The sequence below is a fragment of the Alosa pseudoharengus genome, unplaced genomic scaffold (assembly GCF_046254945.1).
Source record: "Alosa pseudoharengus isolate Yale_2024_CS ecotype anadromous, Long Island Sound unplaced genomic scaffold, YU_APseudo_1.1 YU_APseudo_1.1_scf_24, whole genome shotgun sequence".
NCBI classification, from domain to species: domain Eukaryota; kingdom Metazoa; phylum Chordata; class Actinopteri; order Clupeiformes; family Clupeidae; genus Alosa; species Alosa pseudoharengus.
The window spans coordinates 12081772-12106029 of NW_027468689.1; the positions used below are offsets into that span (position 1 = coordinate 12081772).

General features: G+C 49.6%; 81 non-coding genes across 81 annotated transcripts; all 81 read right to left on the reverse strand.

Annotated features, from left to right (window-relative positions):
* Window positions 1–13: 13 nt before the first annotated feature.
* Window positions 14–85, reverse strand: trnaa-ugc (transfer RNA alanine (anticodon UGC)). Its single transcript has one exon. It is a non-coding gene; the product is annotated as a tRNA-Ala (tRNA).
* Window positions 86–314: 229 nt separating this feature from the next.
* trnaa-ugc (transfer RNA alanine (anticodon UGC)) lies at window positions 315–386 on the reverse strand. The gene has a single exon. It is a non-coding gene; the product is annotated as a tRNA-Ala (tRNA).
* Window positions 387–595: 209 nt separating this feature from the next.
* trnaa-cgc (transfer RNA alanine (anticodon CGC)) lies at window positions 596–667 on the reverse strand. Its single transcript has one exon. It is a non-coding gene; the product is annotated as a tRNA-Ala (tRNA).
* A 220-nt stretch (window positions 668–887) lies between these two features.
* Window positions 888–959, reverse strand: trnaa-ugc (transfer RNA alanine (anticodon UGC)). Its single transcript has one exon. It is a non-coding gene; the product is annotated as a tRNA-Ala (tRNA).
* A 229-nt stretch (window positions 960–1188) lies between these two features.
* trnaa-ugc (transfer RNA alanine (anticodon UGC)) lies at window positions 1189–1260 on the reverse strand. The gene has a single exon. It is a non-coding gene; the product is annotated as a tRNA-Ala (tRNA).
* Window positions 1261–1477: 217 nt separating this feature from the next.
* On the reverse strand, window positions 1478–1549 carry trnaa-cgc (transfer RNA alanine (anticodon CGC)). Its single transcript has one exon. It is a non-coding gene; the product is annotated as a tRNA-Ala (tRNA).
* Window positions 1550–1766: 217 nt separating this feature from the next.
* On the reverse strand, window positions 1767–1838 carry trnaa-cgc (transfer RNA alanine (anticodon CGC)). The gene has a single exon. It is a non-coding gene; the product is annotated as a tRNA-Ala (tRNA).
* A 216-nt stretch (window positions 1839–2054) lies between these two features.
* On the reverse strand, window positions 2055–2126 carry trnaa-ugc (transfer RNA alanine (anticodon UGC)). Its single transcript has one exon. It is a non-coding gene; the product is annotated as a tRNA-Ala (tRNA).
* Window positions 2127–2584: 458 nt separating this feature from the next.
* Window positions 2585–2656, reverse strand: trnaa-ugc (transfer RNA alanine (anticodon UGC)). Its single transcript has one exon. It is a non-coding gene; the product is annotated as a tRNA-Ala (tRNA).
* A 229-nt stretch (window positions 2657–2885) lies between these two features.
* trnaa-ugc (transfer RNA alanine (anticodon UGC)) lies at window positions 2886–2957 on the reverse strand. Its single transcript has one exon. It is a non-coding gene; the product is annotated as a tRNA-Ala (tRNA).
* Window positions 2958–3174: 217 nt separating this feature from the next.
* trnaa-cgc (transfer RNA alanine (anticodon CGC)) lies at window positions 3175–3246 on the reverse strand. The gene has a single exon. It is a non-coding gene; the product is annotated as a tRNA-Ala (tRNA).
* A 228-nt stretch (window positions 3247–3474) lies between these two features.
* Window positions 3475–3546, reverse strand: trnaa-cgc (transfer RNA alanine (anticodon CGC)). The gene has a single exon. It is a non-coding gene; the product is annotated as a tRNA-Ala (tRNA).
* A 216-nt stretch (window positions 3547–3762) lies between these two features.
* On the reverse strand, window positions 3763–3834 carry trnaa-ugc (transfer RNA alanine (anticodon UGC)). The gene has a single exon. It is a non-coding gene; the product is annotated as a tRNA-Ala (tRNA).
* A 229-nt stretch (window positions 3835–4063) lies between these two features.
* On the reverse strand, window positions 4064–4135 carry trnaa-ugc (transfer RNA alanine (anticodon UGC)). Its single transcript has one exon. It is a non-coding gene; the product is annotated as a tRNA-Ala (tRNA).
* A 217-nt stretch (window positions 4136–4352) lies between these two features.
* trnaa-cgc (transfer RNA alanine (anticodon CGC)) lies at window positions 4353–4424 on the reverse strand. The gene has a single exon. It is a non-coding gene; the product is annotated as a tRNA-Ala (tRNA).
* Window positions 4425–4654: 230 nt separating this feature from the next.
* trnaa-ugc (transfer RNA alanine (anticodon UGC)) lies at window positions 4655–4726 on the reverse strand. The gene has a single exon. It is a non-coding gene; the product is annotated as a tRNA-Ala (tRNA).
* Window positions 4727–4943: 217 nt separating this feature from the next.
* On the reverse strand, window positions 4944–5015 carry trnaa-cgc (transfer RNA alanine (anticodon CGC)). Its single transcript has one exon. It is a non-coding gene; the product is annotated as a tRNA-Ala (tRNA).
* Window positions 5016–5231: 216 nt separating this feature from the next.
* On the reverse strand, window positions 5232–5303 carry trnaa-ugc (transfer RNA alanine (anticodon UGC)). The gene has a single exon. It is a non-coding gene; the product is annotated as a tRNA-Ala (tRNA).
* A 229-nt stretch (window positions 5304–5532) lies between these two features.
* Window positions 5533–5604, reverse strand: trnaa-ugc (transfer RNA alanine (anticodon UGC)). The gene has a single exon. It is a non-coding gene; the product is annotated as a tRNA-Ala (tRNA).
* Window positions 5605–5821: 217 nt separating this feature from the next.
* trnaa-cgc (transfer RNA alanine (anticodon CGC)) lies at window positions 5822–5893 on the reverse strand. Its single transcript has one exon. It is a non-coding gene; the product is annotated as a tRNA-Ala (tRNA).
* Window positions 5894–6123: 230 nt separating this feature from the next.
* trnaa-ugc (transfer RNA alanine (anticodon UGC)) lies at window positions 6124–6195 on the reverse strand. The gene has a single exon. It is a non-coding gene; the product is annotated as a tRNA-Ala (tRNA).
* A 217-nt stretch (window positions 6196–6412) lies between these two features.
* Window positions 6413–6484, reverse strand: trnaa-cgc (transfer RNA alanine (anticodon CGC)). The gene has a single exon. It is a non-coding gene; the product is annotated as a tRNA-Ala (tRNA).
* A 217-nt stretch (window positions 6485–6701) lies between these two features.
* trnaa-cgc (transfer RNA alanine (anticodon CGC)) lies at window positions 6702–6773 on the reverse strand. The gene has a single exon. It is a non-coding gene; the product is annotated as a tRNA-Ala (tRNA).
* A 216-nt stretch (window positions 6774–6989) lies between these two features.
* Window positions 6990–7061, reverse strand: trnaa-ugc (transfer RNA alanine (anticodon UGC)). The gene has a single exon. It is a non-coding gene; the product is annotated as a tRNA-Ala (tRNA).
* Window positions 7062–7519: 458 nt separating this feature from the next.
* Window positions 7520–7591, reverse strand: trnaa-ugc (transfer RNA alanine (anticodon UGC)). Its single transcript has one exon. It is a non-coding gene; the product is annotated as a tRNA-Ala (tRNA).
* Window positions 7592–7820: 229 nt separating this feature from the next.
* On the reverse strand, window positions 7821–7892 carry trnaa-ugc (transfer RNA alanine (anticodon UGC)). Its single transcript has one exon. It is a non-coding gene; the product is annotated as a tRNA-Ala (tRNA).
* A 217-nt stretch (window positions 7893–8109) lies between these two features.
* Window positions 8110–8181, reverse strand: trnae-cuc (transfer RNA glutamic acid (anticodon CUC)). The gene has a single exon. It is a non-coding gene; the product is annotated as a tRNA-Glu (tRNA).
* A 228-nt stretch (window positions 8182–8409) lies between these two features.
* On the reverse strand, window positions 8410–8481 carry trnaa-cgc (transfer RNA alanine (anticodon CGC)). Its single transcript has one exon. It is a non-coding gene; the product is annotated as a tRNA-Ala (tRNA).
* Window positions 8482–8697: 216 nt separating this feature from the next.
* On the reverse strand, window positions 8698–8769 carry trnaa-ugc (transfer RNA alanine (anticodon UGC)). Its single transcript has one exon. It is a non-coding gene; the product is annotated as a tRNA-Ala (tRNA).
* Window positions 8770–8998: 229 nt separating this feature from the next.
* trnaa-ugc (transfer RNA alanine (anticodon UGC)) lies at window positions 8999–9070 on the reverse strand. The gene has a single exon. It is a non-coding gene; the product is annotated as a tRNA-Ala (tRNA).
* Window positions 9071–9300: 230 nt separating this feature from the next.
* trnaa-ugc (transfer RNA alanine (anticodon UGC)) lies at window positions 9301–9372 on the reverse strand. Its single transcript has one exon. It is a non-coding gene; the product is annotated as a tRNA-Ala (tRNA).
* Window positions 9373–9602: 230 nt separating this feature from the next.
* On the reverse strand, window positions 9603–9674 carry trnaa-ugc (transfer RNA alanine (anticodon UGC)). The gene has a single exon. It is a non-coding gene; the product is annotated as a tRNA-Ala (tRNA).
* A 217-nt stretch (window positions 9675–9891) lies between these two features.
* trnaa-cgc (transfer RNA alanine (anticodon CGC)) lies at window positions 9892–9963 on the reverse strand. Its single transcript has one exon. It is a non-coding gene; the product is annotated as a tRNA-Ala (tRNA).
* Window positions 9964–10179: 216 nt separating this feature from the next.
* On the reverse strand, window positions 10180–10251 carry trnaa-ugc (transfer RNA alanine (anticodon UGC)). Its single transcript has one exon. It is a non-coding gene; the product is annotated as a tRNA-Ala (tRNA).
* A 229-nt stretch (window positions 10252–10480) lies between these two features.
* Window positions 10481–10552, reverse strand: trnaa-ugc (transfer RNA alanine (anticodon UGC)). The gene has a single exon. It is a non-coding gene; the product is annotated as a tRNA-Ala (tRNA).
* A 209-nt stretch (window positions 10553–10761) lies between these two features.
* trnaa-cgc (transfer RNA alanine (anticodon CGC)) lies at window positions 10762–10833 on the reverse strand. Its single transcript has one exon. It is a non-coding gene; the product is annotated as a tRNA-Ala (tRNA).
* Window positions 10834–11049: 216 nt separating this feature from the next.
* Window positions 11050–11121, reverse strand: trnaa-ugc (transfer RNA alanine (anticodon UGC)). The gene has a single exon. It is a non-coding gene; the product is annotated as a tRNA-Ala (tRNA).
* Window positions 11122–11337: 216 nt separating this feature from the next.
* Window positions 11338–11409, reverse strand: trnaa-cgc (transfer RNA alanine (anticodon CGC)). The gene has a single exon. It is a non-coding gene; the product is annotated as a tRNA-Ala (tRNA).
* Window positions 11410–11625: 216 nt separating this feature from the next.
* On the reverse strand, window positions 11626–11697 carry trnaa-ugc (transfer RNA alanine (anticodon UGC)). Its single transcript has one exon. It is a non-coding gene; the product is annotated as a tRNA-Ala (tRNA).
* Window positions 11698–11925: 228 nt separating this feature from the next.
* On the reverse strand, window positions 11926–11997 carry trnaa-cgc (transfer RNA alanine (anticodon CGC)). Its single transcript has one exon. It is a non-coding gene; the product is annotated as a tRNA-Ala (tRNA).
* Window positions 11998–12213: 216 nt separating this feature from the next.
* trnaa-ugc (transfer RNA alanine (anticodon UGC)) lies at window positions 12214–12285 on the reverse strand. The gene has a single exon. It is a non-coding gene; the product is annotated as a tRNA-Ala (tRNA).
* A 229-nt stretch (window positions 12286–12514) lies between these two features.
* Window positions 12515–12586, reverse strand: trnaa-ugc (transfer RNA alanine (anticodon UGC)). Its single transcript has one exon. It is a non-coding gene; the product is annotated as a tRNA-Ala (tRNA).
* A 217-nt stretch (window positions 12587–12803) lies between these two features.
* Window positions 12804–12875, reverse strand: trnaa-cgc (transfer RNA alanine (anticodon CGC)). The gene has a single exon. It is a non-coding gene; the product is annotated as a tRNA-Ala (tRNA).
* A 230-nt stretch (window positions 12876–13105) lies between these two features.
* On the reverse strand, window positions 13106–13177 carry trnaa-ugc (transfer RNA alanine (anticodon UGC)). Its single transcript has one exon. It is a non-coding gene; the product is annotated as a tRNA-Ala (tRNA).
* A 217-nt stretch (window positions 13178–13394) lies between these two features.
* trnaa-cgc (transfer RNA alanine (anticodon CGC)) lies at window positions 13395–13466 on the reverse strand. Its single transcript has one exon. It is a non-coding gene; the product is annotated as a tRNA-Ala (tRNA).
* A 216-nt stretch (window positions 13467–13682) lies between these two features.
* Window positions 13683–13754, reverse strand: trnaa-ugc (transfer RNA alanine (anticodon UGC)). The gene has a single exon. It is a non-coding gene; the product is annotated as a tRNA-Ala (tRNA).
* Window positions 13755–13983: 229 nt separating this feature from the next.
* trnaa-ugc (transfer RNA alanine (anticodon UGC)) lies at window positions 13984–14055 on the reverse strand. Its single transcript has one exon. It is a non-coding gene; the product is annotated as a tRNA-Ala (tRNA).
* A 230-nt stretch (window positions 14056–14285) lies between these two features.
* Window positions 14286–14357, reverse strand: trnaa-ugc (transfer RNA alanine (anticodon UGC)). Its single transcript has one exon. It is a non-coding gene; the product is annotated as a tRNA-Ala (tRNA).
* A 217-nt stretch (window positions 14358–14574) lies between these two features.
* trnaa-cgc (transfer RNA alanine (anticodon CGC)) lies at window positions 14575–14646 on the reverse strand. The gene has a single exon. It is a non-coding gene; the product is annotated as a tRNA-Ala (tRNA).
* Window positions 14647–14862: 216 nt separating this feature from the next.
* trnaa-ugc (transfer RNA alanine (anticodon UGC)) lies at window positions 14863–14934 on the reverse strand. The gene has a single exon. It is a non-coding gene; the product is annotated as a tRNA-Ala (tRNA).
* Window positions 14935–15163: 229 nt separating this feature from the next.
* On the reverse strand, window positions 15164–15235 carry trnaa-ugc (transfer RNA alanine (anticodon UGC)). The gene has a single exon. It is a non-coding gene; the product is annotated as a tRNA-Ala (tRNA).
* A 208-nt stretch (window positions 15236–15443) lies between these two features.
* On the reverse strand, window positions 15444–15515 carry trnaa-cgc (transfer RNA alanine (anticodon CGC)). The gene has a single exon. It is a non-coding gene; the product is annotated as a tRNA-Ala (tRNA).
* Window positions 15516–15731: 216 nt separating this feature from the next.
* On the reverse strand, window positions 15732–15803 carry trnaa-ugc (transfer RNA alanine (anticodon UGC)). Its single transcript has one exon. It is a non-coding gene; the product is annotated as a tRNA-Ala (tRNA).
* A 216-nt stretch (window positions 15804–16019) lies between these two features.
* On the reverse strand, window positions 16020–16091 carry trnaa-cgc (transfer RNA alanine (anticodon CGC)). Its single transcript has one exon. It is a non-coding gene; the product is annotated as a tRNA-Ala (tRNA).
* Window positions 16092–16307: 216 nt separating this feature from the next.
* trnaa-ugc (transfer RNA alanine (anticodon UGC)) lies at window positions 16308–16379 on the reverse strand. Its single transcript has one exon. It is a non-coding gene; the product is annotated as a tRNA-Ala (tRNA).
* A 217-nt stretch (window positions 16380–16596) lies between these two features.
* Window positions 16597–16668, reverse strand: trnaa-cgc (transfer RNA alanine (anticodon CGC)). The gene has a single exon. It is a non-coding gene; the product is annotated as a tRNA-Ala (tRNA).
* Window positions 16669–16896: 228 nt separating this feature from the next.
* On the reverse strand, window positions 16897–16968 carry trnaa-cgc (transfer RNA alanine (anticodon CGC)). Its single transcript has one exon. It is a non-coding gene; the product is annotated as a tRNA-Ala (tRNA).
* A 216-nt stretch (window positions 16969–17184) lies between these two features.
* Window positions 17185–17256, reverse strand: trnaa-ugc (transfer RNA alanine (anticodon UGC)). Its single transcript has one exon. It is a non-coding gene; the product is annotated as a tRNA-Ala (tRNA).
* A 229-nt stretch (window positions 17257–17485) lies between these two features.
* Window positions 17486–17557, reverse strand: trnaa-ugc (transfer RNA alanine (anticodon UGC)). The gene has a single exon. It is a non-coding gene; the product is annotated as a tRNA-Ala (tRNA).
* A 217-nt stretch (window positions 17558–17774) lies between these two features.
* trnaa-cgc (transfer RNA alanine (anticodon CGC)) lies at window positions 17775–17846 on the reverse strand. The gene has a single exon. It is a non-coding gene; the product is annotated as a tRNA-Ala (tRNA).
* A 230-nt stretch (window positions 17847–18076) lies between these two features.
* On the reverse strand, window positions 18077–18148 carry trnaa-ugc (transfer RNA alanine (anticodon UGC)). Its single transcript has one exon. It is a non-coding gene; the product is annotated as a tRNA-Ala (tRNA).
* A 217-nt stretch (window positions 18149–18365) lies between these two features.
* On the reverse strand, window positions 18366–18437 carry trnaa-cgc (transfer RNA alanine (anticodon CGC)). Its single transcript has one exon. It is a non-coding gene; the product is annotated as a tRNA-Ala (tRNA).
* Window positions 18438–18657: 220 nt separating this feature from the next.
* On the reverse strand, window positions 18658–18729 carry trnaa-ugc (transfer RNA alanine (anticodon UGC)). The gene has a single exon. It is a non-coding gene; the product is annotated as a tRNA-Ala (tRNA).
* Window positions 18730–18958: 229 nt separating this feature from the next.
* Window positions 18959–19030, reverse strand: trnaa-ugc (transfer RNA alanine (anticodon UGC)). Its single transcript has one exon. It is a non-coding gene; the product is annotated as a tRNA-Ala (tRNA).
* A 230-nt stretch (window positions 19031–19260) lies between these two features.
* Window positions 19261–19332, reverse strand: trnaa-ugc (transfer RNA alanine (anticodon UGC)). The gene has a single exon. It is a non-coding gene; the product is annotated as a tRNA-Ala (tRNA).
* A 217-nt stretch (window positions 19333–19549) lies between these two features.
* trnaa-cgc (transfer RNA alanine (anticodon CGC)) lies at window positions 19550–19621 on the reverse strand. Its single transcript has one exon. It is a non-coding gene; the product is annotated as a tRNA-Ala (tRNA).
* Window positions 19622–19841: 220 nt separating this feature from the next.
* On the reverse strand, window positions 19842–19913 carry trnaa-ugc (transfer RNA alanine (anticodon UGC)). The gene has a single exon. It is a non-coding gene; the product is annotated as a tRNA-Ala (tRNA).
* A 229-nt stretch (window positions 19914–20142) lies between these two features.
* On the reverse strand, window positions 20143–20214 carry trnaa-ugc (transfer RNA alanine (anticodon UGC)). Its single transcript has one exon. It is a non-coding gene; the product is annotated as a tRNA-Ala (tRNA).
* Window positions 20215–20444: 230 nt separating this feature from the next.
* On the reverse strand, window positions 20445–20516 carry trnaa-ugc (transfer RNA alanine (anticodon UGC)). Its single transcript has one exon. It is a non-coding gene; the product is annotated as a tRNA-Ala (tRNA).
* Window positions 20517–20733: 217 nt separating this feature from the next.
* trnaa-cgc (transfer RNA alanine (anticodon CGC)) lies at window positions 20734–20805 on the reverse strand. Its single transcript has one exon. It is a non-coding gene; the product is annotated as a tRNA-Ala (tRNA).
* A 216-nt stretch (window positions 20806–21021) lies between these two features.
* Window positions 21022–21093, reverse strand: trnaa-ugc (transfer RNA alanine (anticodon UGC)). Its single transcript has one exon. It is a non-coding gene; the product is annotated as a tRNA-Ala (tRNA).
* Window positions 21094–21322: 229 nt separating this feature from the next.
* trnaa-ugc (transfer RNA alanine (anticodon UGC)) lies at window positions 21323–21394 on the reverse strand. The gene has a single exon. It is a non-coding gene; the product is annotated as a tRNA-Ala (tRNA).
* A 209-nt stretch (window positions 21395–21603) lies between these two features.
* On the reverse strand, window positions 21604–21675 carry trnaa-cgc (transfer RNA alanine (anticodon CGC)). Its single transcript has one exon. It is a non-coding gene; the product is annotated as a tRNA-Ala (tRNA).
* A 216-nt stretch (window positions 21676–21891) lies between these two features.
* trnaa-ugc (transfer RNA alanine (anticodon UGC)) lies at window positions 21892–21963 on the reverse strand. The gene has a single exon. It is a non-coding gene; the product is annotated as a tRNA-Ala (tRNA).
* A 216-nt stretch (window positions 21964–22179) lies between these two features.
* On the reverse strand, window positions 22180–22251 carry trnaa-cgc (transfer RNA alanine (anticodon CGC)). The gene has a single exon. It is a non-coding gene; the product is annotated as a tRNA-Ala (tRNA).
* Window positions 22252–22467: 216 nt separating this feature from the next.
* On the reverse strand, window positions 22468–22539 carry trnaa-ugc (transfer RNA alanine (anticodon UGC)). The gene has a single exon. It is a non-coding gene; the product is annotated as a tRNA-Ala (tRNA).
* Window positions 22540–22756: 217 nt separating this feature from the next.
* trnaa-cgc (transfer RNA alanine (anticodon CGC)) lies at window positions 22757–22828 on the reverse strand. Its single transcript has one exon. It is a non-coding gene; the product is annotated as a tRNA-Ala (tRNA).
* A 216-nt stretch (window positions 22829–23044) lies between these two features.
* On the reverse strand, window positions 23045–23116 carry trnaa-ugc (transfer RNA alanine (anticodon UGC)). The gene has a single exon. It is a non-coding gene; the product is annotated as a tRNA-Ala (tRNA).
* Window positions 23117–23567: 451 nt separating this feature from the next.
* On the reverse strand, window positions 23568–23639 carry trnaa-ugc (transfer RNA alanine (anticodon UGC)). Its single transcript has one exon. It is a non-coding gene; the product is annotated as a tRNA-Ala (tRNA).
* Window positions 23640–23868: 229 nt separating this feature from the next.
* On the reverse strand, window positions 23869–23940 carry trnaa-ugc (transfer RNA alanine (anticodon UGC)). The gene has a single exon. It is a non-coding gene; the product is annotated as a tRNA-Ala (tRNA).
* A 217-nt stretch (window positions 23941–24157) lies between these two features.
* Window positions 24158–24229, reverse strand: trnaa-cgc (transfer RNA alanine (anticodon CGC)). The gene has a single exon. It is a non-coding gene; the product is annotated as a tRNA-Ala (tRNA).
* Window positions 24230–24258: the final 29 nt, after the last annotated feature.

Below are 24258 nucleotides of genomic sequence, written 5' to 3' on the forward strand. Positions count from 1 at the left end.
AGTGCTGCATAAATGGAGATGCCGGGGATTGAACCCGGGACCTCATACATGCAAAGCATGCACTCTACCACTGAGCTACATCCCCTTCAGTATTTGGCAATACCAAAGCACTTCACAGACTAGACATTGTGCCGCGCAACACCTTTAGGCTTCTATCGTAATTGTGGAAGTCCACGGAGGAGCCAACAAAATACAAGCCTTGTCCTCTGATGGTGCTAATCTCCATGCCACAGGCTGTTTCATTTTTACAATTCCGTACAAACTCTGAACAACAGCTTGTGACGGTACCCAGACCTCCTTTAGGGATGCATAAGTGGAGATGCCGGGGATTGAACCCGGGGCCTCATACATGCAAAGCATGCGCTCTACCACTGAGCTACATCCCCTTCAGTTGTTGACGTAAGATAGCACTGCTCAGCCCAGACGTTTTGCCACGCAACACCTTTAGGCTAATTGTGGAAGTCCACGGAGGAGCCTACAAAATACAAGCCTTGTCCTGTGCCGGTGGTAAAGTCCACTCCACAGGCTGTTTCATTTGTGTAACTCTGTACAAAGGCTTGTGACGGTAGCCAGACCTCCTTTAGGGATGTATAAGTGGAGATGCCGGGGATTGAACCCAGGACCTCATACATGCGAAGCATGCGCTCTACCACTGAGCAACATCCCCTTCATCCACTTTCAAAAGACGACACTTACAATTCAAGACGTTGTGCCACGCTAGCACTTCAGGGCTTTATTCATAATTGCGGAGGTCCACAGAGGAATCTACCGGGCCAAAGTCAGCAACAACTACAAGCCTGATCGATCCTCTGACACTGCTCCTTTCCTCTCCACAAACGTTCTCGAGGCTTGCGACAATCCCTAAAGTCCCTTTAGTGCTGCATAAATGGAGATGCCGGGTATTGAACCCGGGACCTCATACATGCAAAGCATGCGCTCTACCACTGAGCTACATTCCCTTCAGTATTTGGCAAACCCAAAGCACTTCCCAGACTAGACATTGTGCCGCGCAACACCTTTAGGCTTCTATCGTAATTGTGGAAGTTCACGGAGGAGCCAACAAAATACAAGCCTTGTCCTCTGATGGTGCTAATCTCCATGCCACAGGCTGTTTCATTTTTACAATTCCGTACAAACTCTGAACAACAGCTTGTGACGGTACCCAGACCTCCTTTAGGGATGCATAAGTGGAGATGCCGGGGATTGAACCCGGGGCCTCATACATGCAAAGCATGCGCTCTACCACTGAGCTACATCCCCTTCAGTTGTTGACGTAAGATAGCACTGCTCGGCCCAGACGTTTTGCCACGCAACACCTTTAGGCTTCAATCATAATTGTGGAAATCCACGGAGGAGCCTACAAAATACAAGCCTTGTCCTGTGCCGGTGGTAAAGTCCACTCCACAGGCTGTTTCATTTGTGTAACTCTGTACAAAGGCTTGTGACGGCAGCCAGACCTCCTTTAGGGATGTATAAGTGGAGATGCCGGGGATTGAACCCGGGACCTCATACATGCGAAGCATGCGCTCTACCACTGAGCTACATCCCTTTCAGTTGATGACGTAAGATAGCACTGCTCGGCCCAGACGTTTTGCCACGCAACACCTTTAGGCTTCAATCGTAATTGTGGAAGTCCACGGAGGAGCCTACAAAATACAAGCCTTGTCCTGTGGCGGTGGTAAAGTCCACTCCACAGGCTGTTTCATTTGTGTAACTCTGTACAAAGGCTTGTGACGGCAGCCAGACCTCCTTTAGGGATGTATAAGTGGAGATGCCGGGGATTGAATCCGGGACCTCATACATGCGAAGCATGCGCTCTACCACTGAGCTACATCCCCTTCTGCAGTAGTCAGAAGATAGCACTTCCCGGCCCAGACATTATGCCACGCAAACCCTTTAGGCTTCTATCGTAATTGTGGAAGTCCACGGAGGAGCCAACAAAATACAAGCCTTGTCCTCTCACAGTGCTAATCTCCGTTTCATTTGTGTAATTCCATACAAACTCTGAACAACAGCTTGTGACGGTACCCAGACCTCCTTTAGGGATGCATAAGTGGAGATGCCAGGGATTGAACCCGGGGCCTCATACATGCAAAGCATGCGCTCTACCACTGAGCTACATCCCCTTCAGATCTTTACGTAAGATAGCACTGCTCGGCCCAGACGTTTTGCCACGCAACACCTTTAGGCTTCTATCGTAATTGTGGAATTCCACGGAGGAGCCAACAAAATACAAGCCTTGTCCTCTGCCAGTGCTAAACTCCACTCCACAGGCTGTTTCATTTGTGTAACTCTGTACAAACTCCTGGGATTGAACCCGGGACCTCATACATGCGAAGCATGCGCTCTACCACTGAGCTACATCCCCTTCATCCACTTTCAAAAGACGACACTTACAATTCAAGACGTTGTGCCACGCTAGCACTTCAGGGGTTTATTCATAATTGCGGAGGTCCACAGAGGAATCAACCGGGCCAAAGTCAGCAACAACTACAAGCCTGATCCTCTGACACCGCTCCTTTCCTCTCCACAAACTTTCTCGAGGCTTGCGACAACCCCTAAAGTCCCTTTAGTGCTGCATGAATGGAGATGCGGGGGATTGAACCCGGGACCTCATACATGCAAAGCATGCGCTCTACCACTGAGCTACATCCCCTTCAGTAGTTGGCAAAACCAAAGCACTTCCCAGACTAGACATTGTGCCGCGCAACACCTTTAGGCTTCTATCGCAATTGTGGAAGTCCACGGAGGAGACAACAAAATACAAGCCTTGTCCTCTGATGGTGCTAATCTCCATGCCACAGGCTGTTTCATTTTTACAATTCCGTACAAACTCTGAACAACAGCTTGTGACGGTACCCAGACCTCCTTTAGGGATGCATAAGTGGAGATGCCGGGGATTGAACCCGGGGCCTTATACATGCAAAGCATGCGCTCTACCACTGAGCTACATCCCCTTCAGTTGATGACGTAAGATAGCACTGCTCGGCCCAGACGTTTTGCCACGCAACACCTTTAGGCTTCAATCGTAATTGTGGAAGTCCACGGAGGAGCCTATAAAATACAAGCCTTGTCCTGTGCCGGTGGTAAAGTCCACTCCACAGGCTGTTTCATTTGTGTAACTCTGTACAAAGGCTTGTGACGGTAGCCAGACCTCCATTAGGGATGTATGAGTGGAGATGCCGGGGATTGAACGCGGGACCTCATACATGCGAAGCATGCGCTCTACCACTGAGCTACATCCCCTTCTGCAGTTGTCAGAAGATAGCACTTCCCGGCCCAGACATTATGCCACGCAAACCCTTTAGGCTTCTATCGTAATTGTGGAAGTCCACGGAGGAGCCAACAAAATACAAGACTTGTCCTCTGCCAGTGCTAAACTGCACTCCACAGGCTGTTTCATTTGTGTAACTCTGTACAAACTCTGGACCACGGCTTGTGACGGTACCCAGATCTCCTTTAGGGATGTATAAGTGGAGATGCCGGGGATTGAACCCGGGACCTCATACATGCGAAGCATGTGCTCTACCACTGAGCTACATCCCCTTCATCCACTTTCAAAAGACGACACTTACAATTCAAGACGTTGTGCCACGCTAGCACTTCAGGGATTTATTCATAATTGCGGAGGTCCACAGAGGAATATACCGGGCCAAAGTCAGCAACAACTACAAGCCTGATCCTCTGACACTGCTCCTTTCCTCTCCACAAACGTTCTCGAGGCTTGCGACAATCCCTAAAGTCCCTTTAGTGCTGCATAAATGGAGATGCCGGGGATTGAACCCGGGACCTCATACATGCAAAGCATGCGCTCTACCACTGAGCTACATCCCCTTCAGTATTTGGCAAAACCAAAGCACTTCCCAGACTAGACATTGTGCCGCGCAACACCTTTAGGCTTCTATCGTAATTGTGGAAGTCCACGGAGGAGCCAACAAAATACAAGCCTTGTCCTCTGATGGTGCTAATCTCCATGCCACAGGCTGTTTCATTTTTACAATTCCGTACAAACTCTGAACAACAGCTTGTGACGGTACCCAGACCTCCTTTAGGGATGCATAAGTGGAGATGCCGGGGATTGAACCCGGGGCCTCATACATGCAAAGCATGCGCTCTACCACTGAGCTACATCCCCTTCAGTTGTTGACGTAAGATAGCACTGCTCGGCCCAGACGTTTTGCCACGCAACACCTTTAGGCTTCAATCGTAATTGTGGAAGTCCACGGAGGAGCCTACAAAATACAAGCCTTGTCCTGTGCCGGTGGTAAAGTCCACTCCACAGGCTGTTTCATTTGTGTAACTCTGTACAAAGGCTTGTGACGGTAGCCAGACCTTCTTTAGGGATGTATAAGTGGAGATGCCGGGGATTGAACCCGGGACCTCATACATGCGAAGCATGCGCTCTACCACTGAGCTACATCCCCTTCTGCAGTTGTCAGAAGATAGCACTTCCCGGCCCAGACATTATGCCACGCAAACCCTTTAGGCTTCTATCGTAATTGTGGAAGTCCACGGAGGAGCCAACAAAATACAAGCCTTGTCCTCTCACAGTGCTAATCTCCGTTTCATTTGTGTAATTCCATACAAACTCTGAACAACAGCTTGTGACGGTACCCAGACCTCCTTTAGGGATGCATAAGTAGGGATGCATAAGTGGAGATGCCGGGGATTGAAACCGGGGCCTCATACATGCAAAGCATGCGCTCTACCACTGAGCTACATCCCCTTCAGTTGTTGACGTAAGATAGCACTGCTCGGCCCAGACGTTTTGCCACGCAACACCTTTAGGCTTCAATCGTAATTGTGGAAGTCCACGGAGGAGCCTATCAAATACAAGCCTTGTCCTGTGCCGGTGGTAAAGTCCACTCCACAGGCTGTTTCATTTGTGTAACTCTGTACAAAGGCTTGTGACGGTAGCCAGACCTCCTTTAGGGATGTATAAGTGGAGATGCCGGGGATTGAACCCGGGACCTCATACATGCGAAGCATGCGCTCTACCACTGAGCTACATCCCCTTCATCCACTTTCAAAAGACGACACTTACAATTCAAGACGTTGTGCCACGCTAGCACCTCAGGGATTTATTCATAATTGCGGAGGTCCACAGAGGAATCTACCGGGCCAAAGTCAGCAACAACTACAAGCCTGATCCTCTGACACTGCTCCTTTCCTCTCCACAAACGTCCTCGAGGCTTGCGACAATCCCTAAAGTCCCTTTAGTGCTGCATAAATGGAGATGCCGGGGATTGAACCCGGGACCTCATACATGCAAAGCATGCGCTCTACCACTGAGCTACATCCCCTTCAGTATTTGGCAAAACCAAAGCACTTCCCAGACTAGACATTGTGCCGCGCAACACCTTTAGGCTTCTATCGTAATTGTGGAAGTCCAAGGAGGAGCCAACAAAATACAAGCCTTGTCCTCTGATGGTCCTAATCTCCATGCCACAGGCTGTTTCATTTTTACAATTCCGTACAAACTCTGAACAACAGCTTGTGACGGTACCCAGACCTCCTTTAGGGATGCATAAGTGGAGATGCCGGGGATTGAACCCGGGGCCTCATACATGCAAAGCATGCGCTCTACCACTGAGCTACATCCCCTTCAGTTGTTGACGTAAGATAGCACTGCTCGGCCCAGACGTTTTGCCACGCAACACCTTTAGGCTTCAATCGTAATTGTGGAAGTCCACGGAGGAGCCTACAAAATACAAGCCTTGTCCTGTGCCGGTGGTAAAGTCCACTCCACAGGCTGTTTCATTTGTGTAACTCTGTACAAAGGCTTGTGACGGTAGCCAGAACTCCTTTAGGGATGTATAAGTGGAGATGCCGGGGATTGAACCCGGGACCTCATACATGCGAAGCATGCGCTCTACCACTGAGCTACATCCCCTTCTGCAGTTGTCAGAAGATAGCACTTCCCGGCCCAGACATTATGCCACGCAAACCCTTTAGGCTTCTATCGTAATTGTGGAAGTCCACGGAGGAGCCAACAAAATACAAGCCTTGTCCTCTCACAGTGCTAATCTCCGTTTCATTTGTGTAATTCCATACAAACTCTGAACAACAGCTTGTGACGGTACCCAGACCTCCTTTAGGGATGCATAAGTAGGGATGCATAAGTGGAGATGCCGGGGATTGAAACCGGGGCCTCATACATGCAAAGCATGCGCTCTACCACTGAGCTACATCCCCTTCAGTTGTTGACGTAAGATAGCACTGCTCGGCCCAGACGTTTTGCCACGCAACACCTTTAGGCTTCAATCGTAATTGTGGAAATCCACGGAGGAGCCTACAAAATACAAGCCTTGTCCTGTGCCGGTAGTAAAGTCCACTCCACAGGCTGTTTCATTTGTGTAACTCTGTACAAAGGCTTGTGACGGCAGCCAGACCTCCTTTAGGGATGTATAAGTGGAGATGCCGGGGATTGAACCCGGGACCTCATACATGCGAAGCATTCGCTCTACCACTGAGCTACATCCCTTTCAGTTGATGACGTAAGATAGCACTGCTCGGCCCAGACGTTTTGCCACGCAACACCTTTAGGCTTCAATCGTAATTGTGGAAGTCCACGGAGGAGCCTACAAAATACAAGCCTTGTCCTGTGGCGGTGGTAAAGTCCACTCCACAGGCTGTTTCATTTGTGTAACTCTGTACAAAGGCTTGTGACGGCAGCCAGACCTCCTTTAGGGATGTATAAGTGGAGATGCCGGGGATTGAATCCGGGACCTCATACATGCGAAGCATGCGCTCTACCACTGAGCTACATCCCCTTCTGCAGTAGTCAGAAGATAGCACTTCCCGGCCCAGACATTATGCCACGCAAACCCTTTAGGCTTCTATCGTAATTGTGGAAGTCCACGGAGGAGCCAACAAAATACAAGCCTTGTCCTCTCACAGTGCTAATCTCCGTTTCATTTGTGTAATTCCATACAAACTCTGAACAACAGCTTGTGACGGTACCCAGACCTCCTTTAGGGATGCATAAGTGGAGATGCCAGGGATTGAACCCGGGGCCTCATACATGCAAAGCATGCGCTCTACCACTGAGCTACATCCCCTTCAGATCTTTACGTAAGATAGCACTGCTCGGCCCAGACGTTTTGCCACGCAACACCTTTAGGCTTCTATCGTAATTGTGGAATTCCACGGAGGAGCCAACAAAATACAAGCCTTGTCCTCTGCCAGTGCTAAACTCAACTCCACAGGCTGTTTCATTTGTGTAACTCTGTACAAACTCCTGGGATTGAACCCGGGACCTCATACATGCGAAGCATGCGCTCTACCACTGAGCTACATCCCCTTCATCCACTTTCAAAAGACGACACTTACAATTCAAGACGTTGTGCCACGCTAGCACTTCAGGGGTTTATTCATAATTGCGGAGGTCCACAGAGGAATCAACCGGGCCAAAGTCAGCAACAACTACAAGCCTGATCCTCTGACACCGCTCCTTTCCTCTCCACAAACGTTCTCGAGGCTTGCGACAACCCCTAAAGTCCCTTTAGTGCTGCATGAATGGAGATGCGGGGGATTGAACCCGGGACCTCATACATGCAAAGCATGCGCTCTACCACTGAGCTACATCCCCTTCAGTAGTTGGCAAAACCAAAGCACTTCCCAGACTAGACATTGTGCCGCGCAACACCTTTAGGCTTCTATCGCAATTGTGGAAGTCCACGGAGGAGACAACAAAATACAAGCCTTGTCCTCTGATGGTGCTAATCTCCATGCCACAGGCTGTTTCATTTTTACAATTCCGTACAAACTCTGAACAACAGCTTGTGACGGTACCCAGACCTCCTTTAGGGATGCATAAGTGGAGATGCCGGGGATTGAACCCGGGGCCTCATACATGCAAAGCATGCGCTCTACCACTGAGCTACATCCCCTTCAGTTGATGACATAAGATAGCACTGCTCGGCCCAGACGTTTTGCCACGCAACACCTTTAGGCTTCAATCGTAATTGTGGAAGTCCACGGAGGAGCCTATAAAATACAAGCCTTGTCCTGTGCCGGTGGTAAAGTCCACTCCACAGGCTGTTTCATTTGTGTAACTCTGTACAAAGGCTTGTGACGGTAGCCAGACCTCCATTAGGGATGTATGAGTGGAGATGCCGGGGATTGAACGCGGGACCTCATAAATGAGAAGTATGCGCTCTACCACTGAGCTACATCCCCTTCTGCAGTTGTCAGAAGATAGCACTTCCCGGCCCAGACATTATGCCACGCAAACCCTTTAGGCTTCTATCGTAATTGTGGAAGTCCACGGAGGAGCCAACAAAATACAAGACTTGTCCTCTGCCAGTGCTAAACTGCACTCCACAGGCTGTTTCATTTGTGTAACTCTGTACAAACTCTGGACCACGGCTTGTGACGGTACCCAGATCTCCTTTAGGGATGTATAAGTGGAGATGCCGGGGATTGAACCCGGTACCTCATACATGCGAAGCATGTGCTCCTCCACTGAGCTACATCCCCTTCATCCACTTTCAAAAGACGACACTTACAATTCAAGACGTTGTGCCACGCTAGCACTTCAGGGATTTATTCATAATTGCGGAGGTCCACAGAGGAATATACCGGGCCAAAGTCAGCAACAACTACAAGCCTGATCCTCTGACACTGCTCCTTTCCTCTCCACAAACGTTCTCGAGGCTTGCGACAATCCCTAAAGTCCCTTTAGTGCTGCATAAATGGAGATGCCGGGGATTGAACCCGGGACCTCATACATGCAAAGCATGCGCTCTACCACTGAGCTACATCCCCTTCAGTATTTGGCAAAACCAAAGCACTTCCCAGACTAGACATTGTGCCGCGCAACACCTTTAGGCTTCTATCGTAATTGTGGAAGTCCACGGAGGAGCCAACAAAATACAAGCCTTGTCCTCTGATGGTCCTAATCTCCATGCCACAGGCTGTTTCATTTTTACAATTCCGTACAAACTCTGAACAACAGCTTGTGACGGTACCCAGACCTCCTTTAGGGATGCATAAGTGGAGATGCCGGGGATTGAACCCGGGGCCTCATACATGCAAAGCATGCGCTCTACCACTGAGCTACATCCCCTTCAGTTGTTGACGTAAGATAGCACTGCTCGGCCCAGACGTTTTGCCACGCAACACCTTTAGGCTTCAATCGTAATTGTGGAAGTCCACGGAGGAGCCAACAAAATTCAAGCCTTGTCCTCTCACAGTGCTAATCTCCGTTTCATTTGTGTAATTCCATACAAACTCTGAACAACAGCTTGTGACGGTACCCAGACCTCCTTTAGGGATGCATAAGTAGGGATGCATAAGTGGAGATGCCGGGGATTGAAACCGGGGCCTCATACATGCAAAGCATGCGCTCTACCACTGAGCTACATCCCCTTCAGTTGTTGACGTAAGATAGCACTGCTCGGCCCAGACGTTTTGCCACGCAACACCTTTAGGCTTCAATCGTAATTGTGGAAGTCCACGGAGGAGCCAACAAAATACAAGCCTTGTCCTCTCACAGTGCTAATCTCCGTTTCATTTGTGTAATTCCATACAAACTCTGAACAACAGCTTGTGACGGTACCCAGACCTCCTTTAGGGATGCATAAGTAGGGATGCATAAGTGGAGATGCCGGGGATTGAAACCGGGGCCTCATACATGCAAAGCATGCGCTCTACCACTGAGCTACATCCCCTTCAGTTGTTGACGTAAGATAGCACTGCTCGGCCCAGACGTTTTGCCACGCAACACCTTTAGGCTTCAATCGTAATTGTGGAAGTCCACGGAGGAGCCTATCAAATACAAGCCTTGTCCTGTGCCGGTGGTAAAGTCCACTCCACAGGCTGTTTCATTTGTGTAACTCTGTACAAAGGCTTGTGACGGTAGCCAGACCTCCTTTAGGGATGTATAAGTGGAGATGCCGGGGATTGAACCCGGGACCTCATACATGCGAAGCATGCGCTCTACCACTGAGCTACATCCCCTTCATCCACTTTCAAAAGACGACACTTACAATTCAAGACGTTGTGCCACGCTAGCACCTCAGGGCTTTATTCATAATTGCGGAGGTCCACAGAGGAATCTATCGGGCCAAAGTCAGCAACAACTACAAGCCTGATCCTCTGACACTGCTCCTTTCCTCTCCACAAACGTCCTCGAGGCTTGCGACAATCCCTAAAGTCCCTTTAGTGCTGCATAAATGGAGATGCCGGGGATTGAACCCGGGACCTCATACATGCAAAGCATGCGCTCTACCACTGAGCTACATCCCCTTCAGTATTTGGCAAAACCAAAGCACTTCCCAGACTAGACATTGTGCCGCGCAACACCTTTAGGCTTCTATCGTAATTGTGGAAGTCCACGGAGGAGCCAACAAAATACAAGCCTTGTCCTCTGATGGTCCTAATCTCCATGCCACAGGCTGTTTCATTTTTACAATTCCGTACAAACTCTGAACAACAGCTTGTGACGGTACCCAGACCTCCTTTAGGGATGCATAAGTGGAGATGCCGGGGATTGAACCCGGGGCCTCATACATGCAAAGCATGCGCTCTACCACTGAGCTACATCCCCTTCAGTTGTTGACGTAAGATAGCACTGCTCGGCCCAGACGTTTTGCCACGCAACACCTTTAGGCTAATTGTGGAAGTCCACGGAGGAGCCTACAAAATACAAGCCTTGTCCTGTGCCGGTGGTAAAGTCCACTCCACAGGCTGTTTCATTTGTGTAACTCTGTACAAAGGCTTGTGACGGTAGCCAGACCTCCTTTAGGGATGTATAAGTGGAGATGCCGGGGTTTGAACCCGGGACCTCATACATGCGAAGCATGCGCTCTACCACTGAGCTACATCCCCTTCTGCAATTGTCAGAAGATAGCACTTCCCGGCCCAGACATTATGCCACGCAAACCCTTTAGGCTTCTATCGTAATTGTGGAAGTCCACGGAGGAGCCAACAAAATACAAGCCTTGTCCTCTCACAGTGCTAATCTCCGTTTCATTTGTGTAATTCCATACAAACTCTGAACAACAGCTTGTGACGGTACCCAGACCTCCTTTAGGGATGCATAAGTGGAGATGCCGGGGATTGAACCCGGGGCCTCATACATGCAAAGCATGCGCTCTACCACTGAGCTACATCCCCTTCATTTGTTGACGTAAGTTGCACTGCTCGGCCCAGACGTTTTGCCACGCAACACCTTTAGGCTTCAATTGTAATTGTGGAAGTCCACGGAGGAGCCTATAAAATACAAGCCTTGTCCTGTGCCAGTGGTAAAGTCCACTCCACAGGCTGTTTCATTTGTGTAACTCTGTACAAAGGCTTGTGACAGTAGCAAGACCTCCTTTAGGGATGTATAAGTGGAGATGCCGGGGATTGAACCCGGGACCTCATACATGCGAAGCATGCGCTCTACCACTGAGCTACATCCCCTTCTGCAGTTGTCAGAAGATAGCACTTCCCGGCCCAGACATTATGCCACGCAAACCCTTTAGGCTTCTATCGTAATTGTGGAAGTCCACGGAGGAGCCAACAAAATACAAGCCTTGTCCTCTCACTGTGCTAATCTCCGTTTCATTTGTGTAATTCCATACAAACTCTGAACAACAGCTTGTGACGGTACCCAGACCTCCTTTAGGGATGCATGAGTGGAGACGCCGGGGATTGAACCCGGGGCCTCATACATGCAAAGCATGCGCTCTACCATTGAGCTACATCCCCTTCAGTTGTTGACGTAAGATAGCACTTCCCGGCCCAGACATTATGCCACGCAAACCCTTTAGGCTTCTATCGTAATTGTGGAAGTCCACGGAGGAGCCAACAAAATACAAGACTTGTCCTCTGCCAGTGCTAAACTGCACTCCACAGGCTGTTTCATTTGTGTAACTCTGTACAAACTCTGGACCACGGCTTGTGACGGTACCCAGATCTCCTTTAGGGATGTATAAGTGGAGATGCCGGGGATTGAACCCGGGACCTCATACATGCGAAGCATGTGCTCTACCACTGAGCTACATCCCCTTCATCCACTTTCAAAAGACGACACTTACAATTCAAGACGTTGTGCCACGCTAGCACTTCAGGGATTTATTCATAATTGCGGAGGTCCACAGAGGAATATACCGGGCCAAAGTCAGCAACAACTACAAGCCTGATCCTCTGACACTGCTCCTTTCCTCTCCACAAACGTTCTCGAGGCTTGCGACAATCCCTAAAGTCCCTTTAGTGCTGCATAAATGGAGATGCCGGGGATTGAACCCGGGACCTCATACATGCAAAGCATGCGCTCTACCACTGAGCTACATCCCCTTCAGTATTTGCCAAAACCAAAGCACTTCCCAGACTAGACATTGTGCCGCGCAACACCTTTAGGCTTCTATCGTAATTGTGGAAGTCCACGGAGGAGCCAACAAAATACAAGCCTTGTCCTCTGATGGTGCTAATCTCCATGCCACAGGCTGTTTCATTTTTACAATTCCGTACAAACTCTGAACAACAGCTTGTGACGGTACCCAGACCTCCTTTAGGGATGCATAAGTGGAGATGCCGGGGATTGAACCCGGGGCCTCATACATGCAAAGCATGCGCTCTACCACTGAGCTACATCCCCTTCAGTTGTTGACGTAAGATAGCACTGCTCGGCCCAGACGTTTTGCCACGCAACACCTTTAGGCTTCAATCGTAATTGTGGAAGTCCACGGAGGAGCCTACAAAATATAAGCCTTGTCCTGTGCCGGTGGTAAAGTCCACTCCACAGGCTGTTTCATTTGTGTAACTCTGTACAAAGGCTTGTGACGGTAGCCAGACCTCCTTTAGGGATGTATAAGTGGAGATGCCGGGGATTGAACCCGGGACCTCATACATGCGAAGCATGCGCTCTACCACTGAGCTACATCCCCTTCTGCAGTTGTCAGAAGATAGCACTTCCCGGCCCAGACATTATGCCACGCAAACCCTTTAGGCTTCTATCGTAAATGTGGAAGTCCACGGAGGAGCCAACAAAATACAAGCCTTGTCCTCTCACAGTGCTAATCTCCGTTTCATTTGTGTAATTCCATACAAACTCTGAACAACAGCTTGTGACGGTACCCAGACCTCCTTTAGGGATGCATAAGTAGGGATGCATAAGTGGAGAGGCCGGGGATTGAAACCGGGGCCTCATACATGCAAAGCATGCGCTCTACCACTGAGCTACATCCCCTTCAGTTGTTGACGTAAGATAGCACTGCTCGGCCCAGACGTTTTGCCACGCAACACCTTTAGGCTTCAATCGTAATTGTGGAAGTCCACGGAGGAGCCTATCAAATACAAGCCTTGTCCTGTGCCGGTGGTAAAGTCCACTCCACAGGCTGTTTCATTTGTGTAACTCTGTACAAAGGCTTGTGACGGTAGCCAGACCTCCTTTAGGGATGTATAAGTGGAGATGCCGGGGATTGAACCCGGGACCTCATACATGCGAAGCATGCGCTCTACCACTGAGCTACATCCCCTTCATCCACTTTCAAAAGACGACACTTACAATTCAAGACGTTGTGCCACGCTAGCACCTCAGGGATTTATTAATAATTGCGGAGGTCCACAGAGGAATCTACCAGGCCAAAGTCAGCAACAACTACAAGCCTGATCCTCTGACACTGCTCCTTTCCTCTCCACAAACGTCCTCGAGGCTTGCGACAATCCCTAAAGTCCCTTTAGTGCTGCATAAATGGAGATGCCGGGGATTGAACCCGGGACCTCATACATGCAAAGCATGCGCTCTACCACTGAGCTACATCCCCTTCAGTATTTGGCAAAACCAAAGCACTTCCCAGACTAGACATTGTGCCGCGCAACACCTTTAGGCTTCTATCGTAATTGTGGAAGTCCAAGGAGGAGCCAACAAAATACAAGCCTTGTCCTCTGATGGTCCTAATCTCCATGCCACAGGCTGTTTCATTTTTACAATTCCGTACAAACTCTGAACAACAGCTTGTGACGGTACCCAGACCTCCTTTAGGGATGCATAAGTGGAGATGCCGGGGATTGAACCCGGGGCCTCATACATGCAAAGCATGCGCTCTACCACTGAGCTACATCCCCTTCAGTTGTTGACGTAAGATAGCACTGCTCGGCCCAGACGTTTTGCCACGCAACACCTTTAGGCTTCAATCGTAATTGTGGAAGTCCACGGAGGAGCCAACAAAATACAAGCCTTGTCCTCTCACAGTGCTAATCTCCGTTTCATTTGTGTAATTCCATACAAACTCTGAACAACAGCTTGTGACGGTACCCAGACCTCCTTTAGGGATGCATAAGTAGGGATGCATAAGTGGAGATGCCGGGGATTGAAACCGGGGCCTCATACATGCAAAGCATGCGCTCTACCACTGAGCTACATCCCCTTCAGTTGTTGACGTAAGATAGCACTGCTCGGCCCAGACGTTTTGCCACGCAACACCTTTAGGCTTCAATCGTAATTGTGGAAGTCCACGGAGGAGCCTATCAAATACAAGCCTTGTCCTGTGCCGGTGGTAAAGTCCACTCCACAGGCTGTTTCATTTGTGTAACTCTGTACAAAGGCTTGTGACGGTAGCCAGACCTCCTTTAGGGATGTATAAGTGGAGATGCCGGGGATTGAACCCGGGACCTCATACATGCGAAGCATGCGCTCTACCACTGAGCTACATCCCCTTCATCCACTTTCAAAAGACGACACTTACAATTCAAGACGTTGTGCCACGCTAGCACCTCAGGGCTTTATTCATAATTGCGGAGGTCCACAGAGGAATCTACCGGGCCAAAGTCAGCAACAACTACAAGCCTGATCCTCTGACACTGCTCCTTTCCTCTCCACAAACGTCCTCGAGGCTTGCGACAATCCCTAAAGTCCCTTTAGTGCTGCATAAATGGAGATGCCGGGGATTGAACCCGGGACCTCATACATGCAAAGCATGCGCTCTACCACTGAGCTACATCCCCTTCAGTATTTGGCAAAACCAAAGCACTTCCCAGACTAGACATTGTGCCGCGCAACACCTTTAGGCTTCTATCGTAATTGTGGAAGTCCACGGAGGAGCCAACAAAATACAAGCCTTGTCCTCTGATGGTCCTAATCTCCATGCCACAGGCTGTTTCATTTTTACAATTCCGTACAAACTCTGAACAACAGCTTGTGACGGTACCCAGACCTCCTTTAGGGATGCATAAGTGGAGATGCCGGGGATTGAACCCGGGGCCTCATACATGCAAAGCATGCGCTCTACCACTGAGCTACATCCCCTTCAGTTGTTGACGTAAGATAGCACTGCTCGGCCCAGACGTTTTGCCACGCAACACCTTTAGGCTAATTGTGGAAGTCCACGGAGGAGCCTACAAAATACAAGCCTTGTCCTGTGCCGGTGGTAAAGTCCACTCCACAGGCTGTTTCATTTGTGTAACTCTGTACAAAGGCTTGTGACGTAGCCAGACCTCCTTTAGGGATGTATAAGTGGAGATGCCGGGGATTGAACCCGGGACCTCATACATGCGAAGCATGCGCTCTACCACTGAGCTACATCCCCTTCTGCAATTGTCAGAAGATAGCACTTCCCGGCCCAGACATTATGCCACGCAAACCCTTTAGGCTTCTATCGTAATTGTGGAAGTCCACGGAGGAGCCAACAAAATACAAGCCTTGTCCTCTCACAGTGCTAATCTCCGTTTCATTTGTGTAATTCCATACAAACTCTGAACAACAGCTTGTGACGGTACCCAGACCTCCTTTAGGGATGCATAAGTGGAGATGCCGGGGATTGAACCCGGGGCCTCATACATGCAAAGCATGCGCTCTACCACTGAGCTACATCCCCTTCATTTGTTGACGTAAGTTGCACTGCTCGGCCCAGACGTTTTGCCACGCAACACCTTTAGGCTTCAATTGTAATTGTGGAAGTCCACGGAGGAGCCTATAAAATACAAGCCTTGTCCTGTGCCAGTGGTAAAGTCCACTCCACAGGCTGTTTCATTTGTGTAACTCTGTACAAAGGCTTGTGACAGTAGCAAGACCTCCTTTAGGGATGTATAAGTGGAGATGCCGGGGATTGAACCCGGGACCTCATACATGCGAAGAATGCGCTCTACCACTGAGCTACATCCCCTTCTGCAGTTGTCAGAAGATAGCACTTCCCGGCCCAGACATTATGCCACGCAAACCCTTTAGGCTTCTATCGTAATTGTGGAAGTCCACGGAGGAGCCAACAAAATACAAGCCTTGTCCTCTCACTGTGCTAATCTCCGTTTCATTTGTGTAATTCCATACAAACTCTGAACAACAGCTTGTGACGGTACCCAGACCTCCTTTAGGGATGCATGAGTGGAGACGCCGGGGATTGAACCCGGGGCCTCATACATGCAAAGCATGCGCTCTACCATTGAGCTACATCCCCTTCAGTTGTTGACGTAAGATAGCACTGCTCGGCCCAGACGTTTTGCCACGCAACACCTTTAGGCTTCAATCGTAATTGTGGAAGTCCACGGAGGAGCCTACAAAATACAAGCCTTGTCCTGTGCCGGTGGTAAAGTCCACTCCACAGGCTGTTTCATTTGTGTAACTCTGTACAAAGGCTTGTGACGGCAGCCAGACCTCCTTTAGGGATGTATAAGTGGAGATGCCGGGGATTGAACCCGGGACCTCATACATGCGAAGCATGCGCTCTACCACTGAGCTACATCCCCTTCTGCAGTAGTCAGAAGATAGCACTTCCCGGCCCAGACATTATGCCACGCAAACCCTTTAGGCTTCTATCGTAATTGTGGAAGTCCACGGAGGAGCCAACAAAATACAAGACTTGTCCTCTGCCAGTGCTAAACTGCACTCCACAGGCTGTTTCATTTGTGTAACTCTGTACAAACTCTGGACCACGGCTTGTGACGGTACCCAGATCTCCTTTAGGGATGTATAAGTGGAGATGCCGGGGATTGAACCCGGGACCTCATACATGCGAAGCATGTGCTCTACCACTGAGCTACATCCCCTTCATCCACTTTCAAAAGACGACACTTACAATTCAAGACGTTGTGCCACGCTAGCACTTCAGGGATTTATTCATAATTGCGGAGGTCCACAGAGGAATATACCGGGCCAATGTCAGCAACAACTACAAGCCTGATCCTCTGACACTGCTCCTTTCCTCTCCACAAACGTTCTCGAGGCTTGCGACAATCCCTAAAGTCCCTTTAGTGCTGCATAAATGGAGATGCCGGGGATTGAACCCGGGACCTCATACATGCAAAGCATGCGCTCTACCACTGAGCTACATCCCCTTCAGTATTTGGCAAAACCAAAGCACTTCCCAGACTAGACATTGTGCCGCGCAACACCTTTAGGCTTCTATCGTAATTGTGGAAGTCCACGGAGGAGCCAACAAAATACAAGCCTTGTCCTCTGATGGTGCTAATCTCCATGCCACAGGCTGTTTCATTTTTACAATTCCGTACAAACTCTGAACAACAGCTTGTGACGGTACCCAGACCTCCTTTAGGGATGCATAAGTGGAGATGCCGGGGATTGAACCCGGGGCCTCATACATGCAAAGCATGCGCTCTACCACTGAGCTACATCCCCTTCAGTTGTTGACGTAAGATAGCACTGCTCGGCCCAGACGTTTTGCCACGCAACACCTTTAGGCTTCAATCGTAATTGTGGAAGTCCACGGAGGAGCCTACAAAATACAAGCCTTGTCCTGTGCCTGTGGTAAAGTCCACTCCACAGGCTGTTTCATTTGTGTAACTCTGTACAAAGGCTTGTGACGGTAGCCAGACCTCCTTTAGGGATGTATAAGTGGAGATGCCGGGGATTGAACCCGGGACCTCATACATGCGAAGCATGCGCTCTACCACTGAGCTACATCCCCTTCTGCAGTTGTCAGAAGATAGCACTTCCCGGCCCAGACATTATGCCACGCAAACCCTTTAGGCTTCTATCGTAATTGTGGAAGTCCACTGAGGAGCCAACAAAATACAAGCCTTGTCCTCTCACAGTGCTAATCTCCGTTTCATTTGTGTAATTCCATACAAACTCTGAACAACAGCTTGTGACGGTACCCAGACCTCCTTTAGGGATGCATAAGTAGGGATGCATAAGTGGAGATGCCGGGGATTGAAACCGGGGCCTCATACATGCAAAGCATGCGCTCTACCACTGAGCTACATCCCCTTCAGTTGTTGACGTAAGATAGCACTGCTCGGCCCAGACGTTTTGCCACGCAACACCTTTAGGCTTCAATCGTAATTGTGGAAGTCCACGGAGGAGCCTATCAAATACAAGCCTTGTCCTGTGCCGGTGGTAAAGTCCACTCCACAGGCTGTTTCATTTGTGTAACTCTGTACAAAGGCTTGTGACGGTAGCCAGACCTCCTTTAGGGATGTATAAGTGGAGATGCCGGGGATTGAACCCGGGACCTCATACATGCGAAGCATGCGCTCTACCACTGAGCTACATCCCCTTCATCCACTTTCAAAAGACGACACTTACAATTCAAGACGTTGTGCCACGCTAGCACCTCAGGGATTTATTAATAATTGCGGAGGTCCACAGAGGAATCTACCGGGCCAAAGTCAGCAACAACTACAAGCCTGATCGATCCTCTGACACTGCTCCTTTCCTCTCCACAAACGTCCTCGAGGCTTGCGACAATCCCTAAAGTCCCTTTAGTGCTGCATAAATGGAGATGCCGGGGATTGAACCCGGGACCTCATACATGCAAAGCATGCGCTCTACCACTGAGCTACATCCCCTTCAGTATTTGGCAAAACCAAAGCACTTCCCAGACTAGACATTGTGCCGCGCAACACCTTTAGGCTTCTATCGTAATTGTGGAAGTCCAAGGAGGAGCCAACAAAATACAAGCCTTGTCCTCTGATGGTCCTAATCTCCATGCCACAGGCTGTTTCATTTTTACAATTCCGTACAAACTCTGAACAACAGCTTGTGACGGTACCCAGACCTCCTTTAGGGATGCATAAGTGGAGATGCCGGGGATTGAACCCGGGGCCTCATACATGCAAAGCATGCGCTCTACCACTGAGCTACATCCCCTTCAGTTGTTGACGTAAGATAGCACTGCTCGGCCCAGACGTTTTGCCACGCAACACCTTTAGGCTTCAATCGTAATTGTGGAAGTCCACGGAGGAGCCAACAAAATACAAGCCTTGTCCTCTCACAGTGCTAATCTCCGTTTCATTTGTGTAATTCCATACAAACTCTGAACAACAGCTTGTGACGGTACCCAGACCTCCTTTAGGGATGCATAAGTAGGGATGCATAAGTGGAGATGCCGGGGATTGAAACCGGGGCCTCATACATGCAAAGCATGCGCTCTACCACTGAGCTACATCCCCTTCAGTTGTTGACGTAAGATAGCACTGCTCGGCCCAGACGTTTTGCCACGCAACACCTTTAGGCTTCAATCGTAATTGTGGAAGTCCACGGAGGAGCCTATCAAATACAAGCCTTGTCCTGTGCCGGTGGTAAAGTCCACTCCACAGGCTGTTTCATTTGTGTAACTCTGTACAAAGGCTTGTGACGGTAGCCAGACCTCCTTTAGGGATGTATAAGTGGAGATGCCGGGGATTGAACCCGGGACCTCATACATGCGAAGCATGCGCTCTACCACTGAGCTACATCCCCTTCATCCACTTTCAAAAGACGACACTTACAATTCAAGACGTTGTGCCACGCTAGCACCTCAGGGCTTTATTCATAATTGCGGAGGTCCACAGAGGAATCTACCGGGCCAAAGTCAGCAACAACTACAAGCCTGATCGATCCTCTGACACTGCTCCTTTCCTCTCCACAAACGTCCTCGAGGCTTGCGACAATCCCTAAAGTCCCTTTAGTGCTGCATAAATGGAGATGCCGGGGATTGAACCCGGGACCTCATACATGCAAAGCATGCGCTCTACCACTGAGCTACATCCCCTTCAGTATTTGGCAAAACCAAAGCACTTCCCAGACTAGACATTGTGCCGCGCAACACCTTTAGGCTTCTATCGTAATTGTGGAAGTCCAAGGAGGAGCCAACAAAATACAAGCCTTGTCCTCTGATGGTCCTAATCTCCATGCCACAGGCTGTTTCATTTTTACAATTCCGTACAAACTCTGAACAACAGCTTGTGACGGTACCCAGACCTCCTTTAGGGATGCATAAGTGGAGATGCCGGGGATTGAACCCGGGGCCTCATACATGCAAAGCATGCGCTCTACCACTGAGCTACATCCCCTTCAGTTGTTGACGTAAGATAGCACTGCTCGGCCCAGACGTTTTGCCACGCAACACCTTTAGGCTTCAATCGTAATTGTGGAAGTCCACGGAGGAGCCAACAAAATACAAGCCTTGTCCTCTCACAGTGCTAATCTCCGTTTCATTTGTGTAATTCCATACAAACTCTGAACAACAGCTTGTGACGGTACCCAGACCTCCTTTAGGGATGCATAAGTAGGGATGCATAAGTGGAGATGCCGGGGATTGAAACCGGGGCCTCATACATGCAAAGCATGCGCTCTACCACTGAGCTACATCCCCTTCAGTTGTTGACGTAAGATAGCACTGCTCGGCCCAGATGTTTTGCCACGCAACACCTTTAGGCTTCAATCGTAATTGTGGAAGTCCACGGAGGAGCCTATCAAATACAAGCCTTGTCCTGTGCCGGTGGTAAAGTCCACTCCACAGGCTGTTTCATTTGTGTAACTCTGTACAAAGGCTTGTGACGGTAGCCAGACCTCCTTTAGGGATGTATAAGTGGAGATGCCGGGGATTGAACCCGGGACCTCATACATGCGAAGCATGCGCTCTACCACTGAGCTACATCCCCTTCATCCACTTTCAAAAGACGACACTTACAATTCAAGACGTTGTGCCACGCTAGCACCTCAGGGCTTTATTCATAATTGCGGAGGTCCACAGAGGAATCTACCGGGCCAAAGTCAGCAACAACTACAAGCCTGATCCTCTGACACTGCTCCTTTTCTCTCCACAAACGTCCTCGAGGCTTGCGACAATCCCTAAAGTCCCTTTAGTGCTGCATAAATGGAGATGCCGGGGATTGAACCCGGGACCTCATACATGCAAAGCATGCGCTCTACCACTGAGCTACATCCCCTTCAGTATTTGGCAAAACCAAAGCACTTCCCAGACTAGACATTGTGCCGCGCAACACCTTTAGGCTTCTATCGTAATTGTGGAAGTCCACGGAGGAGCCAACAAAATACAAGCCTTGTCCTCTGATGGTCCTAATCTCCATGCCACAGGCTGTTTCATTTTTACAATTCCGTACAAACTCTGAACAACAGCTTGTGACGGTACCCAGACCTCCTTTAGGGATGCATAAGTGGAGATGCCGGGGATTGAACCCGGGACCTCATACATGCAAAGCATGCGCTCTACCACTGAGCTACATCCCCTTCAGTTGTTGACGTAAGATAGCACTGCTCGGCCCAGACGTTTTGCCACGCAACACCTTTAGGCTAATTGTGGAAGTCCACGGAGGAGCCTACAAAATACAAGCCTTGTCCTGTGCCGGTGGTAAAGTCCACTCCACAGGCTGTTTCATTTGTGTAACTCTGTACAAAGGCTTGTGACGGTAGCCAGACCTCCTTTAGGGATGTATAAGTGGAGATGCCGGGGATTGAACCCGGGACCTCATACATGCGAAGCATGCGCTCTACCACTGAGCTACATCCCCTTCTGCAATTGTCAGAAGATAGCACTTCCCGGCCCAGACATTATGCCACGCAAACCCTTTAGGCTTCTATCGTAATTGTGGAAGTCCACGGAGGAGCCAACAAAATACAAGCCTTGTCCTCTCACAGTGCTAATCTCCGTTTCATTTGTGTAATTCCATACAAACTCTGAACAACAGCTTGTGACGGTACCCAGACCTCCTTTAGGGATGCATAAGTGGAGATGCCGGGGATTGAACCCGGGGCCTCATACATGCAAAGCATGCGCTCTACCACTGAGCTACATCCCCTTCATTTGTTGACGTAAGTTGCACTGCTCGGCCCAGACGTTTTGCCACGCAACACCTTTAGGCTTCAATTGTAATTGTGGAAGTCCACGGAGGAGCCTATAAAATACAAGCCTTGTCCTGTGCCAGTGGTAAAGTCCACTCCACAGGCTGTTTCATTTGTGTAACTCTGTACAAAGGCTTGTGACAGTAGCAAGACCTCCTTTAGGGATGTATAAGTGGAGATGCCGGGGATTGAACCCGGGACCTCATACATGCGAAGCATGCGCTCTACCACTGAGCTACATCCCCTTCTGCAGTTGTCAGAAGATAGCACTTCCCGGCCCAGACATTATGCCACGCAAACCCTTTAGGCTTCTATCGTAATTGTGGAAGTCCACGGAGGAGCCAACAAAATACAAGCCTTGTCCTCTCACTGTGCTAATCTCCGTTTCATTTGTGTAATTCCATACAAACTCTAAACAACAGCTTGTGACGGTACCCAGACCTCCTTTAGGGATGCATGAGTGGAGACGCCGGGGATTGAACCCGGGGCCTCATACATGCAAAGCATGCGCTCTACCATTGAGCTACATCCCCTTCAGTTGTTGACGTAAGATAGCACTGCTCGGCCCAGACGTTTTGCCACGCAACACCTTTAGGCTTCAATCGTAATTGTGGAAGTCCACGGAGGAGCCTACAAAATACAAGCCTTGTCCTGTGCCGGTGGTAAAGTCCACTCCACAGGCTGTTTCATTTGTGTAACTCTGTACAAAGGCTTGTGACGGCAGCCAGACCTCCTTTAGGGATGTATAAGTGGAGATGCCGGGGATTGAACCCGGGACCTCATACATGCGAAGCATGCGCTCTACCACTGAGCTACATCCCCTTCTGCAGTAGTCAGAAGATAGCACTTCCCGGCCCAGACATTATGCCACGCAAACCCTTTAGGCTTCTATCGTAATTGTGGAAGTCCACGGAGGAGCCAACAAAATACAAGCCTTGTCCTCTCACAGTGCTAATCTCCGTTTCATTTGTGTAATTCCATACAAACTCTGAACAACAGCTTGTGACGGTACCCAGACCTCCTTTAGGGATGCATAAGTGGAGATGCCAGGGATTGAACCCGGGGCCTCATACATGCAAAGCATGCGCTCTACCACTGAGCTACATCCCCTTCAGATCTTTACGTAAGATAGCACTGCTCGGCCCAGACGTTTTGCCACGCAACACCTTTAGGCTTCTATCGTAATTGTGGAATTCCACGGAGGAGCCAACAAAATACAAGCCTTGTCCTCTGCCAGTGCTAAACTCCACTCCACAGGCTGTTTCATTTGTGTAACTCTGTACAAACTCCTGGGATTGAACCCGGGACCTCATACATGCGAAGCATGCGCTCTACCACTGAGCTACATCCCCTTCATCCACTTTCAAAAGACGACACTTACAATTCAAGACGTTGCTAGCACTTCAGGGGTTTATTCATGATTGCGGAGGTCCACAGAGGAATCAACCGGGCCAAAGTCAGCAACAACTACAAGCCTGATCCTCTGACACCGCTCCTTTCCTCTCCACAAACGTTCTCGAGGCTTGCGACAATCCCTAAAGTCCCTTTAGTGCTGCATGAATGGAGATGCCGGGGATTGAACCCGGGACCTCATACATGCAAAGCATGCGCTCTACCACTGAGCTACATCCCCTTCAGTAGTTGGCAAAACCAAAGCACTTCCCAGACTAGACATTGTGCCGCGCAACACCTTTAGGCTTCTATCGCAATTGTGGAAGTCCACGGAGGAGACAACAAAATACAAGCCTTGTCCTCTGATGGTGCTAATCTCCATGCCACAGGCTGTTTCATTTTTACAATTCTGTACAAACTCTGAACAACAGCTTGTGACGGTACCCAGACCTCCTTTAGGGATGCATAAGTGGAGATGCCGGGGATTGAACCCGGGGCCTCATACATGCAAAGCATGCGCTCTACCACTGAGCTACATCCCCTTCAGTTGATGACGTAAGATAGCACTGCTCGGCCCAGACGTTTTGCCACGCAACACCTTTAGGCTTCAATCGTAATTGTGGAAGTCCACGGAGGAGCCTATAAAATACAAGCCTTGTCCTGTGCCGGTGGTAAAGTCCACTCCACAGGCTGTTTCATTTGTGTAACTCTGTACAAAGGCTTGTGACGGTAGCCAGACCTCCATTAGGGATGTATGAGTGGAGATGCCGGGGATTGAACGCGGGACCTCATACATGCGAAGCATGCGCTCTACCACTGAGCTACATCCCCTTCTGCAGTTGTCAGAAGATAGCACTTCC